The 13,644-nt window shown below is 37.2% G+C and overlaps 1 protein-coding gene across 3 annotated transcripts in view; it reads left to right on the forward strand.

Annotated features, from left to right (window-relative positions):
- The first annotated feature begins 2,294 nt into the window (after positions 1-2,294).
- Positions 2,295-13,644, forward strand: part of LOC109433584 (ATP-dependent RNA helicase me31b) — a 29,257-nt gene continuing 17,907 nt past the window's right edge. For all 3 annotated transcript variants that reach the window (XM_062850003.1, XM_062850002.1, XM_062850001.1), the window contains exon 1: positions 2,295-2,455. The gene's annotated coding sequence lies outside the window, so the exon portion shown is untranslated. The remainder of the gene's footprint in view (positions 2,456-13,644) is intronic.

A 13,644-nucleotide genomic window follows, 5' to 3' on the forward strand; every position in this document is an offset into this window, starting at 1 on the left:
GGATTCGCTTATTGAAGCGAAAGCTGTTGAAATTAAGCAAAACTTATACATACAGCCGATTCCTTACAAAACAGGCTTTCCGTTTAATCACTAAAAGTCCTCGAAAAATAATTAATATTGCTACAGTAACTAAAATAAACTGATCGATTTTTATATCGACGAAAGCACATACGACCTATTCTAATCGAGCTCCAGAATTTACCAACGTCGTGCGGATGAAGAGCGAAGCCGGTTGTTAGTGTTGGTGGTTGTGTTTGCATTGCGACGCCTCGCCTTTCGCCGTCGGTTCGATCGTCGTCCGTCTCGTCGCTTGTGACGTCAAAAAAATGCTCGTCCTCCGATTGCTGCTGTTTTTTCTTGGCCGCCATGTTTCTCGTCACTGGCATCGTGTAATACGATCCGTCGTCGCACTCCAAATCCGTCGGAGTTTCTGCTCTGGATCTTCCGCTATACACCGCCGGTACGTCCGGGGGAATCCCACTTCTGAATCTGAAGACGAGGAACCGGATGGCAAACAAAACACGCCGAATAAACTCAAACAAATTTTATTGGTTGTCTTCGCGTTAACAATTTTTCTCGAACTGCTCGTCTCGCTGTTGGAGGGGTCCGCTCTCCAAATCTCTACACCCAACTCTACCCAACTACAATTACACTCTAAAGCAAAACATCACATTTCTTCGTTAATTCAAGAAGTTTACAATTGATTGATGCACCAAGCGAAAAGAAGAAGAAGTTTTGACATCCAAGCGGTGTGCCGTCGATTAGATCCTCGTCGCTGATTGGTCGATGGATGTAAACGGCACACCGCTTGGGTGTCAAAATTCTTCTTCTTACCGTATGGTGCATCAATCAATAGAGCGTAACGCTCGGCCATACTCCCTAGAGCGTTACGTAATTTGTGGACGGCGCCATACTGGTATCATATTTCATCATATTTATTTTGATACCCAAAACCAATATCAAAAAGATTTTTTTTAAATCACCTTTTGACAGCTGAACAGCTCCACCCAGTACATAATGCGACGATAGAAGCCAATTGGCTCTTTAGCGGTGTCGAGATAATCCCATATTCTGGATCTGCATGTCAAACTGAGCCGAATTCCAAATTTTCATGAATAAATTTTGATGCCCGGGAACCAATTTTAAAATCAATCTGAAATTTGTATGGGAGCGAGTTGCCGAATCATCCCTCGTCACATTTTGTACTGGGCGGAGCTGTCAAGCAGTTGCCCAGCTGTCAAAAGGTGATTTCAAAAAAATCTCTTAGAAATTGATTTTTGGTATCAAAATGAAGTTCTAAAAAACTGAAAAAAAAATCATAGTGGCTCCTTGAGTGGCTCAGAAAAAGTTGCTCTTTTGTATAAAAATGAAAAAAAAAATGTTCAAAATTTAAAAACCCAATAAATTGAACTTAAATCAGGCCGAACATTTCAATAGGTCCTATCTGCATTTGAGAGACTCTCTTTATTCATTTTCTCTTTCAATTATTGCAATGTATTGGTAAACTTTTCAACTACTTTTGCAGTACAAATCAAAAGACGATTGATTTGACCATCGTTCTATGCAAGGAGATAATCATAATTCAAATGAACAGCTGAGATATTAACGAAAGAGAGGGAAACCAAAGAGAGCCTCTCTTCTGCAGATAGGACCTTTAGACATGTTTGGCCTGAATTCGATTATCTCATGAAACGAAGAGAACCATTTATTCAGGCCAAACATGTCTAAAGGTCCTATCTGCAGAAGAGAGGCTCTCTTTGGTTTCCCTCTCTTTCGTTAATATCTCAGCTGTTCATTTGAATTATGATTATCTCCTTGCATAGAACGATGGTCAAATCAATCGTCTTTTGATTTGTACTGCAAAAGTAGTTGAAAAGTTTACCAATACATTGCAATAATTGAAAGAGAAAATGAATAAAGAGAGTCTCTCAAATGCAGATAGGACCTATTGAAATGTTCGGCCTGAATTAGTCGGCATCACCCTAGAGTGACTGGAAGGGAGAGTGGCGTCAATGTCAAAATTGGAACAGCGATCATCTGTCAAATCCATACAAATTCCCGTTCCAAACGAGCAGGAGACCTGTCAAAATTGGAACATGACGCCACTCTCCCTTCCAGTCACTCTACATCACCCTATTAATCTCGCACACCGCTATATACTTTGACCGATGAGGCAAATTACAAAAAAACATCGCCTTAACATTTTGACATTAGCGACCCGTTAGCCGCCACCCGAAGCCGGACGGCCGCCATCACAAACGGCGGCAGCTCCCGCAACGGCGAACCCATCATCGTCCAGCCAGCCAGCCAGCCGTTCATTATACGATTGTTGGCATCGAGTAAAGAAGTAAAAGCGCAAGAGAGAAGACGTGAAAAAGTTTTTGCAAGTGAAGAATAAAATCAGAAAAATTGAACGGCAAAGCGGTTTAGCAGTGGAAAAGTTGCAAAATTTGAGGTAAGCCTACTGGCGAGTAGATTTAGCGCATCAAACGCTGGATTTGCACCGTAATTACGTGACTAATCTGCCGTCGAAATGTGATTACGAAAAATGGAACACGTTTCGCTGATGGCTATACATGGCAGCCCAAAAAAAAATTGAGAGCCGCTACGACGATCGCGGAAGGCCATATTTAATTTTCGTGGACTGAATTTTTAAACCTCCGATATTGGTTCGGTTGTCGTGAAATTACATAAAAATTCGCGTTTCGCAGTGGACAGATCTGTGTGTTTTCCAAATATTGTATTTTTCTGTTGCAAAAATGATTTAGCAGCAAGACAAAATTTTTGTGACGTCAGGATTTACAATTTTCTTTTGTCTCGCGTAGCCACCATCCCCATCGCCATCGGTAAAACAAGTAAGAAAACGAAGCTCGCTGTTGGTTGAAAGAAAGTGCAACACAAAAGAAGTGGCAGAGTTTAGAAATTTATTATATTTTTTTGCCACTAGGTACCCTTTTGATCGACGTGGTAACTGAATTGAAATGGTACGGGCCACTGGATTTATTATGCTTAAACTGGGTGTTGTTTTCTTTTTGTTCTATCCGGTTAGCTTCAACTTTGACCCCCCACGATCCACGGGGTCGCTGGATTTGTATCCAATTTTAAATAGTATACCAAGAGTTTTGAAGTGCCTTCTGGTTAACGTACAAAGCGAAGGACGGGGGAATTTCTTCTTTTTAGCATTGCGGTTGTTATCTGCTGCTGCTGCTGTGTATGCGTTTTGTACTGTTGCCTTGCTTGCTATTTTTACGTGTAATCGTACTCCATTTTTGACGCTGTGGCTAACATAACCTCAACAACACATCGATGGGACTCGATTTGAATGTTTTGTTGTTGAGGCAGGAAAACGAATGAGGAGCTTCATTGTCGTAGATTTCATCTTTGTATCAAGACTACCTGGAAATCAGTGGAATGCCGGGGGTTGGTTTTAGATATAAAAAAATCAAAAGTCTTATACAAGTTATAGGTAGTAAGTTTTTTTTTCTTTGCGTTGTCTCTTCGGACGGCTAAGACCGCTCACGGTACATCTCGCCTGGTTATAGCAAGTTGAAATTATGGAATTCCTATGTATACGCTTTATTTCTAGCGTTATGTCCCACACGAAGAAAAATAGATCAGTAAACACGAACAAAAATTCCAAAAATCCGGAGTAATTCGCGAATAGGGCGTAACTGACAAAGCAATAACATTGCGAAAACAACAACCGAATTTGGCTGATTCAATTTCAATTCCTATTTAGGGGTAATTCAGAGGAACTCAACATGAACAAGCTTAAATGACACAATTCTGACACATTTTCTTGATTTTCTAATAAAACAGTACAAATTTGTTAAATTTTGCACTAAAAATTGCATTTATTTAATTACGCCTGAATTGATACCTAAGAATGCTAATTTCGCCCAATACTATGCGCCTCGAATCGATATCATTTTCAGAATCGCCTTTTACTATTCGCCTTGTTTATGATTTTGACAGAATTTCGCCATTTGCTTTCGCCGTGTTTACGTTTTGATTTCAGTTTCGCCTTCTACTATCGCCGTGTTTACGTGTTGATTTCAGTTTCGCCTTTCACTTTCGTAAACAAAACACCAAACAAAACAAAGGAGTACAAGGCGTAATTCTTGTTTTTGTTCGTTTGGAATAGAATTGAATTACGCCTTTCACTCAATCAGTGATTTTCAATAGTTAGAAAAGTGATATCAAGGAAACTTTGTGAGGATTTAGAAGACAAATCTAGCATCTTTTCACTCCTGCAATTACTCAAATTGTGTACATTTTGTTGGTTACGGCTTTTTCGCTAATTATTACGGAAATTAGTTTGATTCATCCAAGCTTAAGATCCCAGTAGACAAAATTCGATCGAGCCAAACAAGATGTTTGAGCATTGGTTTCTTTTTGGACAAATACCTATTTCAAGCATAACTTTTCAATCCGACGTAACTCGCAAATGTAAACAAATCCGGGTTTTCAGCTGCATGTATGATTCATAAAGCAAATTAAAGAATCCACATCAATGTTTGATGATTTATTGCTTATTTTGTTTAACTAAGCATATTTTACGAAACGACGTATCTAACTATTTTGAAGTTTACAACTTTACTGATAGATACACCGTTTTGATATATGAGAAAACCAAACGACGTATCTAGCCAAAATCCAAAGTAACAGATACACCAAACTGGCACCATACAAAAGCGACGTATCTAGCATGACGTATCTCTAACCAACCCGGTGTTTGTGTATTTTTGTTAAAATTCATTGTGAAAGTGATATGGAATGAATAGGTTTTGTTGCTTACCTAGTGCATGCTATATCCCTGGTGATGTAAAGCACGAAAAAACTTATGAAAAGTCTTTTTTATAAAAAAAACTATTTTAGTGAAATGGTCGTCAACATTGACCATGAATTTTCTCAGATCAGTGAAAAATTTAGATAGGGGAAATTACCTATTCTCGGCCGTTTTGTTCTCTTCGTCTAAGGGTTTTTTTTTGAAACCTATTGAACTCAGGGTTGGTCTCAAATCCTTCCCAACTAAGCTGAATTATATAGCCAAGTTTCAGGCAATTTGACTGACAAAAACCCCCCATGACGAAGAGAACAAACCTGCCGATAATACCCATTGTCACCCTACGTCGATTTGAAAAATAGTGCTTGATTTGACCCTCTGTACTAACAGCTTAGGCTATGTCTCCATTGGGATATTAAAAATAATTTTAATCAAATTTGCCAGTTCGAAAATTATTTCAAAGTTCGAAAATCAATGTGCTGTCAAATTTAATTTTTTTCTGGTGCAATTTAAACACGTCAATGTTGATCGATGTTGACAATTTTGCCTACACCAAAAATGTTTCCGCTCAAAAACGAAAACTTCTAGGAAAATTTAAAAACAAAATACCATTGACATAAGCTGATTTTGCCTTGAAATTTCTTAGATGCTTACCTCATTTATTTCTCCAGGTTGCCTGGAGATTCCTGGAGAAACTTCCGGAAAAAAAGTAGAAGACATTTGAGAGGAATTTCTGACAAAACTTGGTGGCTTGAGAATTCTGAGGAACTTCCGGAGGAGGTCCCAAAAAAACCCTAGAGAAGTTGATGAAAAAACTTCCAGAGAAATTCAGGAACTCTTGGAGCAATTAGTGGAAGAATTTCCGGAAGAAATGCAGATGAGAAATTCTTTGAGGAATCATTCCATTTTTTTTTAATCCCTGAAGGAACTTCAGGAGCGATTCCTGGACGAAATATTGGAGAAGTTTTTAGGAGAAATATTTATAAGAAGTGCGCAAAGAAATTTCGGCGAGGAATTTGTTCCAGGCACTCCGGAGGAACCCCTAAGAAATTACTTGATACTTCTAGGGGAATTTTCGATAGAATCAATAAACCGAATACATACTAGGGTAATTTCCCAATTGTTGCACGGCTAAAAACTCACCTATTGTTGCACACTCCATGTTATTCTTATGAGGTGTGCAATAATTGGCGAATTTTTAGCCGTGCAACAATTGGAAAATTACCCAAGTAGAATTCACAAAAAACTTTCTGGGGAGCTGAGAAAATTCCGGAAAAAACATTTAAAGGAACTTCTAATGGATTTTTGGAAGGTGTTTTGAAGAAGTTCTTGGATATCACGAGAAGGTCTTGTTTTACATTTCCTACAAATTGCTTCGTTGCACTTCCTTATGTTGACTTCATATACACAAAAAGGGAATCACTCCGTTCGATCGTGTACGATCACTCCACTATCTATCTATGTACAGGTATGTTCCGTTTTTATCAACACGGTCCGCGATTTTTAGTTGACAAAAACGGAATAGGGTGCCTGTACCAGTTATCGCACCACCTAAGAAAAACTATTTCTACAAAAATAAGAAGAAGACCAACGAATGTAAACAATAAGTCAAATGATAGATTAGTTTTCATACTTTACAGGAAAAATATAAAACCGGAGCCAAAACTACTTTTAGTATTTATTACGACGTGTGCCAATGATAGGAACCCTGTACCAGTTATGGACACATTTGTTAATTTGGGTTCCACTTCGCACTATTTACATGCATTCCTTATGGGATTTGTCATAACTGGTACACTATGGCGAAATAGGGTGCAAGGAGGCCGAAAAGTTATGGAAAATGATTTATTTCTACCATAATTTGAGCAAATTGTAAAGTTTGAATGATTGCAATCATCTTTTGCGATCGTGATCTGTTGTTCACGATTTTTTTTCTTGTTGATTTCTTTCTTCAAAGGTTGAAAATCAACTATGGCGAATTTGAGGTACTATAGCCATAACTGGTACACTGAGCCTAGTGATAAAAACGGAATAATTTTCTTTGACAAAATATTTTGCAACATTTTTATACAAATTGGACTATTTCCTGTAGAACACATTCCAAAAGTAAAAATATGCAGTTTATAATGAAATTTAATTGTTTTTGATGTCTTTTAGCACATCTTGGTTGCACAGTTCAAATTACAGTTTTCTGACTGTGACGTCGACAAGAGGTTTTAGCCACCATCTTAACAGATTCCTATGAAAGTTTCAACTAGGATACTACTTGATAATTCATGGGCTACAACTCGTAGTGGTGAGTCTACGCCGAACGAAGCATTCGCATCCACTAGTCTCGGTCCTGGGCCAATCGCTTCCAGTCACCCTCAACGTTTAGAGCCCTTAGGTCCTCCTCAACTGCAAAAAGCCACCGTGTGCACGGCCTACCACGAAGCCGACGGCCCCTACCTGGTTCTCTGCTGAATATGGTTTTAGCTTGTCGTTCCTCCGGCATACGAGCTACGTGCCCACACCGCAGCCTGCCGTATTTTATTCGCTTCACTAGGATACTTGAAGGATTCACTAGGATACTTTTCGAAAATCTTCAGGAAATTTTCTAAGCAATCACCTGTATTTTCTCCAGAATATTGGATTCTCCAAGAAGTTCCTCCAAAATTCCTGTAGGTTACCTTGTACCATGCCGCTTGTTTATCTATTGGAATTCGATAGGGGGTCCTCCATAAATGACGTAGCATTTTTAGACGATTTTTGACACCCCCTCCCCCTCGTAGCCTATTTTCCAATACCTAAAACATGGCTCGTAGCATAATCAGCGGCTGCCCCTCTCTCCTAAAATGCTACGTCATTTACGGACGGCCCCTAAGAATTTGTAGAGAAAAGAGGTTCTGCCCCTTATGGTTTCTTCAGAAATTTCTGCTCGGATCAACCTAGATGTCTCTTTTTTAAATTTCTCCTGGAGTTTCTTTGGGGATCCCTTAAAATATTCCACCAGGAATTGGAATTTATTAATCATACTTCTGCATTATGTTGGGAACAGCTCGCTGACGTTGTGTACGGTTTGGGTCTGGAATGGCCCTAATGCCCAAGGTGGGCTAAAAAAATCATTCTGGGATTTAACCTAGGTCCTAGTTCATCAATTCATCCAAGAGTTGCATTGGAGATTCACCAAGATTTTACTTTTGAAAGATAGGAGTTTCTCCGTTTCTTCAAAATATCCTACGGGAATTCTTCCAAAACTGCTTTCTGAAATCCCTCCAGGATTTTATTTCTGATATTTCTCCAGGGGTTCTTTCTGGGATTCCTTCAACAATTTTTTCTTGAATTTCATCAGAAGTTCTATCTTGGGTTCTTTTAAGATTTTCTTATGATATTTTTTTACTTTGTTTTGGTATTTATGCGCAGTAGAAACATCTACACCTACTGGAACTTTCACAGATTTTCCAATACGATTCTATCTTTCATCTTTGTTATTTCCTCATGATTACTAAATAAACCAGCCTTGAGCTGAAAATCTCGTTAATAAAGATATTATTGCAGTCATAATCAGGGCGCAAAATTTTCGAGCAGACGAGCTGAAGTTCACCGTGCGGCAATTTTCATTCACTTACCTGCATATTCATGTTCAGCTGCTCGATACTCGTTTGTCAATTGAATGAAAGTCAATGAATATTTGTAAACATCTTACAAAGTGTTAAATTGCTGATGAAATATTAACGTTTCGATTACATTTAACGGTGCTTTACACAGATCTTTTACCATTTGATTGTTGTGGACTGTTTTTGGAAGGAATCGTAGCCATAAACGTAGGTAATTATGGAGATGTTTCTCGATCCGCTTCATATTCAATGACTACGAATTGACTGACTGTGTGAAGAGGGAGAGCGAAAATGAATTTGTTTGTTTTGAATATTCAGTGCACAATCATTCAAATTCGTGCTGTTTTCAGTCAATGACTATGAACATTTTGCACCCTGGTAATAATTATCTCCGATTTCTTACTGCGTTTCCTGGGAATCTCCCAGAAGTTTAGTCTAGTAATCTTCCAGGAATTCTTAATAATTATCTCCGATTTCTTACTGCGTTTCCTGGGAATCTCCCAGAAGTTTAGTCTAGTAATCTTCCAGGAATTCTTACCTTAAATCCCCCAGAAGTTTCTTCAGGGATGATGTTCTGTATAGAAAACTCCGGGGAGTTATTCCTGAGGATCCTCCAGAAGTTCCTTGTGGGAATCATTGAGAAATTCTTTCTAGGAAACATGTATAAATTCTTTCAAGAAATCATCCAATTGTTCCTCGAGGGATACTTTTAGAATTCATGGGATTTCTGTAGGATTTTTTGGGAGTCTTTTGTTTCTTCTTGGAATCCTTCAGGAGTTGCTGGAGAAATTCCCAGATCGTTTTCCAAGATCCTAGATTCCTGCTTCTTTGAGAAACTTATTTCTGGATGATTTAACTCCTAATTCATCTAAAGGAGCTTCTGAATTATTTCCTGACGATTTTTAAGAAGAAATCCATTAAGGAATCTGGAGGAATACAAGAATCGCTAGTAGAAATTACTGAAGAAAATCAAAATTGAATTTTTGGAGCAAACCAAATATGAAATCTCAGATATATAATTCTATAGTAATCTCCTGTTAGGCTAGCAAATATTACTGTTTCGATCTGGAAAATTTGGACAGGGTATCAAGGATGACAAGAGAGATCTCTGGTGGAAGTTTGAGCCCCGTCGGAAAAAAAGCGACCAGTAGAGAAGAATTTAGCATAATTGCAAGAAAACGTGTACAAAATCATGTAAAATTTATTTCACTTGAAAAGTCTTGTAAAAAAGATTGTAGTGTAAAAATTCCGGCAAGGACAGGCAAAGAAAGCCCTAAACTGTTAAAGTTCTCGAAAAACACTTGAAGTGGCAGGCCAAGTTCCAGTTGGTACGTAGAGCTGTAAAGAAGAAGAATAATAATAATAATAAGAAAGGGAAAGAAGGATCTTCAGAAGGCAGTTCTTGGAGGAATACTTAGATGGACATCCTGGAGCAATCCCTGGAAGGGACATCAATTGTTCCCTAACACTTTTGTTACACTTGTAAAATGATTGAATTCACTTGTTACCTCCTGCCACCTTCTGTCAGATTTTCATTAATTAAATTGGCTCGGTTTAATTTTTCTATTGGGCTATTGGTTTACTTTTTCTCATGTTCAAATAAGAAGTTGAACTATACGTGAGAGATAGCATGAATTAACAATTTTTACAGCTTGATTTACAGCTGAATTTGAAATGTGTTGAAAGCTGCTGTGGCGTATACGTCTTCTATGTCATCATTGGTGGTTGCTTCAAATTCATTCATGGATGCATTGCCTCAAGATTAATGTTAAAACGATCAACGATCAATTCTGACTATACATGTCAATGGTTGCTCCTCCGTGATTGATCTGAACTGGTACCACCAGTTGCACTGTGATCTAACTGAATAAGGGGCTGGGACATTCCACTTATTCTCAAAGTGCAATTTCAGCAGCTCATGCATATTTGATCAATAACGGCGCCGGCCAAGTCCTTATAGTCAGCTGGGAAGGGAAAGGAATGTTAGAGTGTACTGGTTGTTGCTACTAGAGACCGAGAGCACTCTGCGTCCCCACAACCCGCACGGACTGGGGTATTTGTTAGACGGAAAGGATGGTTGGGTCGGTGATGCGATCCATGGATAGGGTTATTTATAGTGTTCGTGATAGATTGTGTGGTGAATAAGGTCAAGCGGCACAGCACGCTTTGGTTGCATAACCTATAGGCGTTATATATACACTGTGCTGTGAGTGGAAGTTGGAAGGGAGGGAAACGACTTTTTTCAATTCGTTTCTGGTTCTAGCGATGGCTATGAACATATGAATATACATGAGTTGTATATGTAGAGAAGAGAGAGTGAGAGAAAGTGGATAGAAAGATACAAAGTAGGACGAAAAGGACGGACCAGGGATTGAACCCATGACCTTCTGCATACGAATCAGAAGCGGTAGCCACAAGACCACCAAGCCCGTCTGCATTGCCTCAAGATTAATGTTAAACTATAAATAATACATGTTCGAAGGAACAAATTTGACAAAAACTTTAGTGTTGACAAAAACGGAATGAAATGTTGACGAAATCGGATAGTGACAAAAACGGATATTGACAAAAACGGAACATACCTGTATATATATAAATGAGATTAGGGTGAATATACAGGTATACTTCGATTTAGTGGACATTTCAATTTTTGAAATGTCTATAAAATCGAATTTTACATAAAATCGAAGCAATTTTTTTTATTTTATTTTTATTTAAATTTTATACAAATATGTACCAAAACATATGAAAACTGCATGAAAATTGAGTTTTCGATAAAAGTTTTTGTCATATATTAGAATAAACCACTATCACGCTGTTAATTTTGGTACTATCAAAATCATTTGTCGCCAAAACTATGTACCTATGGTTGATTCAAAAGCCAATATTTTGATCAATGGACAAACAAAATAACGTTATTTGCATAAATGTCCCAAAAAATTTAAAAAGTTCAGAAATTCATTCAGGGATTCCTTTGAAAATGTCTCCGAAGATTTATTTTTCCTTACGAATTGCTTCATAAATTCCTCCAGGGATCCCATCTGAAATTCCTCGAGGGGTTCCCTCGGAAATTAAGAAGCTCGTGACAAGCATTTGATGGAGCATGGTTACTGGATGTGTAGTATTTGCCGAGCGATCTTGCGATTTTGTTGCAATTCTGAGGTGTTAAATAAAATTGGGCAAACGCAGAATTTTCAACTTTATAACGACGGTGTCCGAATAAAACTTTCCACATTAAATCATTATGTTACACAATATTTCAGAAAATCTCCCATGTGTTCATCCAGAAGAGTCTCAAAGAACTATTTATCAATTTTTTTTCAAGATTTGCTTCACTAATTCCTCCGGCACGGTGTGCCATAAACCGTTATTAACAAATAAAAACGTCCACCAATTTGGCAACCGTCATTCGAAAGATATACTACCCTAGTATCTACTCTGAAAATTTGAAAATCTTTCATCGAGGGAAATTGAAGTTTTTGTCATTTGAGCATATTGCGTTATTTCTATAGGATTTTCTTATTTGAGTAAATATGCACATATCGTGGTTCTACGGTCATTTATAATTTCAACCCAAATAAACATTAGTTTTTCAAATATTAACCAACGTGTATGATGTTTAGGCAAAGTTTCTGCAAATTTGACAACATTTTGTTAAATTCCTTCCTTTGAGATTCCTCTCAAGTTACAGTTATTTGAATAATTTATTCTATTTCCCTAAATTTTACTTATAATCGCTATAATCCAATTATTTCCATGCGACTATCAAACCCGTATAATGTCATCAGAACAAAAATTTTACCCTTTTCAGAAATTAGTATTTAAGGTTGAAGGATTCGTCATTGATATAACCGTCATCATTGAAAATTCAAAAGCAGTTTTCTCATTCAAATCTGAAAATTTCGCTTTGTAAATGTATTCACTGTATTCCATTCTCCACCCACAATACAGTGAATACATTTTCTCTGCGAAATTTTCAGTTTTGGACGAGAAAACTGCTTTCGAATTTTCAATGATAACGATTATTATCAATGACGAATCCTTCAACCTTAATATTTGTGATTTTTGATCCCATTTGCGATAAATTGTAACCATTCTATTGATGGGTTTGATAATCACAATGGTATGGGAGCTTAAGACGTTTGTAAAATAAATTTGAAAAGTGTATCTTTCGAGTATCTTCTTACGAGTTGAATCAGAGCTATTTAACTACTGAAATTTCATCAATGATAAGAAATCCTTGCGTTCGTTTTTATACGTGGCGCCCTTTTTTTGAAAAGGTGATTTTTCCCATAGTAAATTGTATGAAAACTTAAAACGGCTGGCTCTAAAGTATAGTTTCTCCGATCGTGCTGAAATTTTGCACAGTTGATATAGGGCCAAAATGGAACTCAAAAAGTGCGCATGAGTGAAATGTCTATTTCTACCCATGCTAATAAATATTGTTGTTGTTACAATTTCAAACACCTCGTGACAGTTGTTTAAGGGTGTGAATATGAGATTATCACTTAATTTTTGATAAATTGGAGTTGATACCCAATACCTATAGCTTACTTACTGATGGAATATATATACTTTTTTAAAAAGATCGGTTCCGTGTTAAAGACACATTTTTACTTTTTTATAATAGACTAGAACATATTTTAAACATGTGGTAGATTTTCTTCCTAACACTTTCTCAAATTATTTTATAAATGTCTTAAACTCTAAAGCCAGCGTGACTATCAAACCCATCAATATAATGGTTTCAAATTTATCGCAAATATTCCCAACAATCTAGTATATTCAATACAAATTGCTAAAAAAAAATGTTTTGATGACGTATACGGGGTTGAAACTTGTGTGTAAGTAACTGGATTATAGGTAACATATTGAGGAAATATGTTGGGTTATCAGAGAAAACTATTCAAATAGCTATAACTTGTGATTCCTCTAACAAAATTCTCAAATGTCAAATTTGCTGAAACTATGCTTGGATATCATACATGTTGATAAGTATTTGAAAAAATAATGTACATATATTTGTAGAAATCATAAATGGCCATAGAACCACGATATGTGCATATTTACTCATATATGAAAATTCTATAGAAATAAAGCAATATCTTCAAATGACAAAAACTTCAATTTCCCTCTATGAAAGATTTTCAAATTTTCAGAGTAGGTACTAGGATAGTATATCTTTCGAATGACGAGTGCCAAATTGGTGGACATTTTTATTTGATAATAACGGTTTTTGGCACACCGTGCCGGGATTTTCCA

Source organism: Aedes albopictus, chromosome 2 (assembly GCF_035046485.1).
Source record: "Aedes albopictus strain Foshan chromosome 2, AalbF5, whole genome shotgun sequence".
NCBI lineage: Eukaryota > Metazoa > Arthropoda > Insecta > Diptera > Culicidae > Aedes > Aedes albopictus.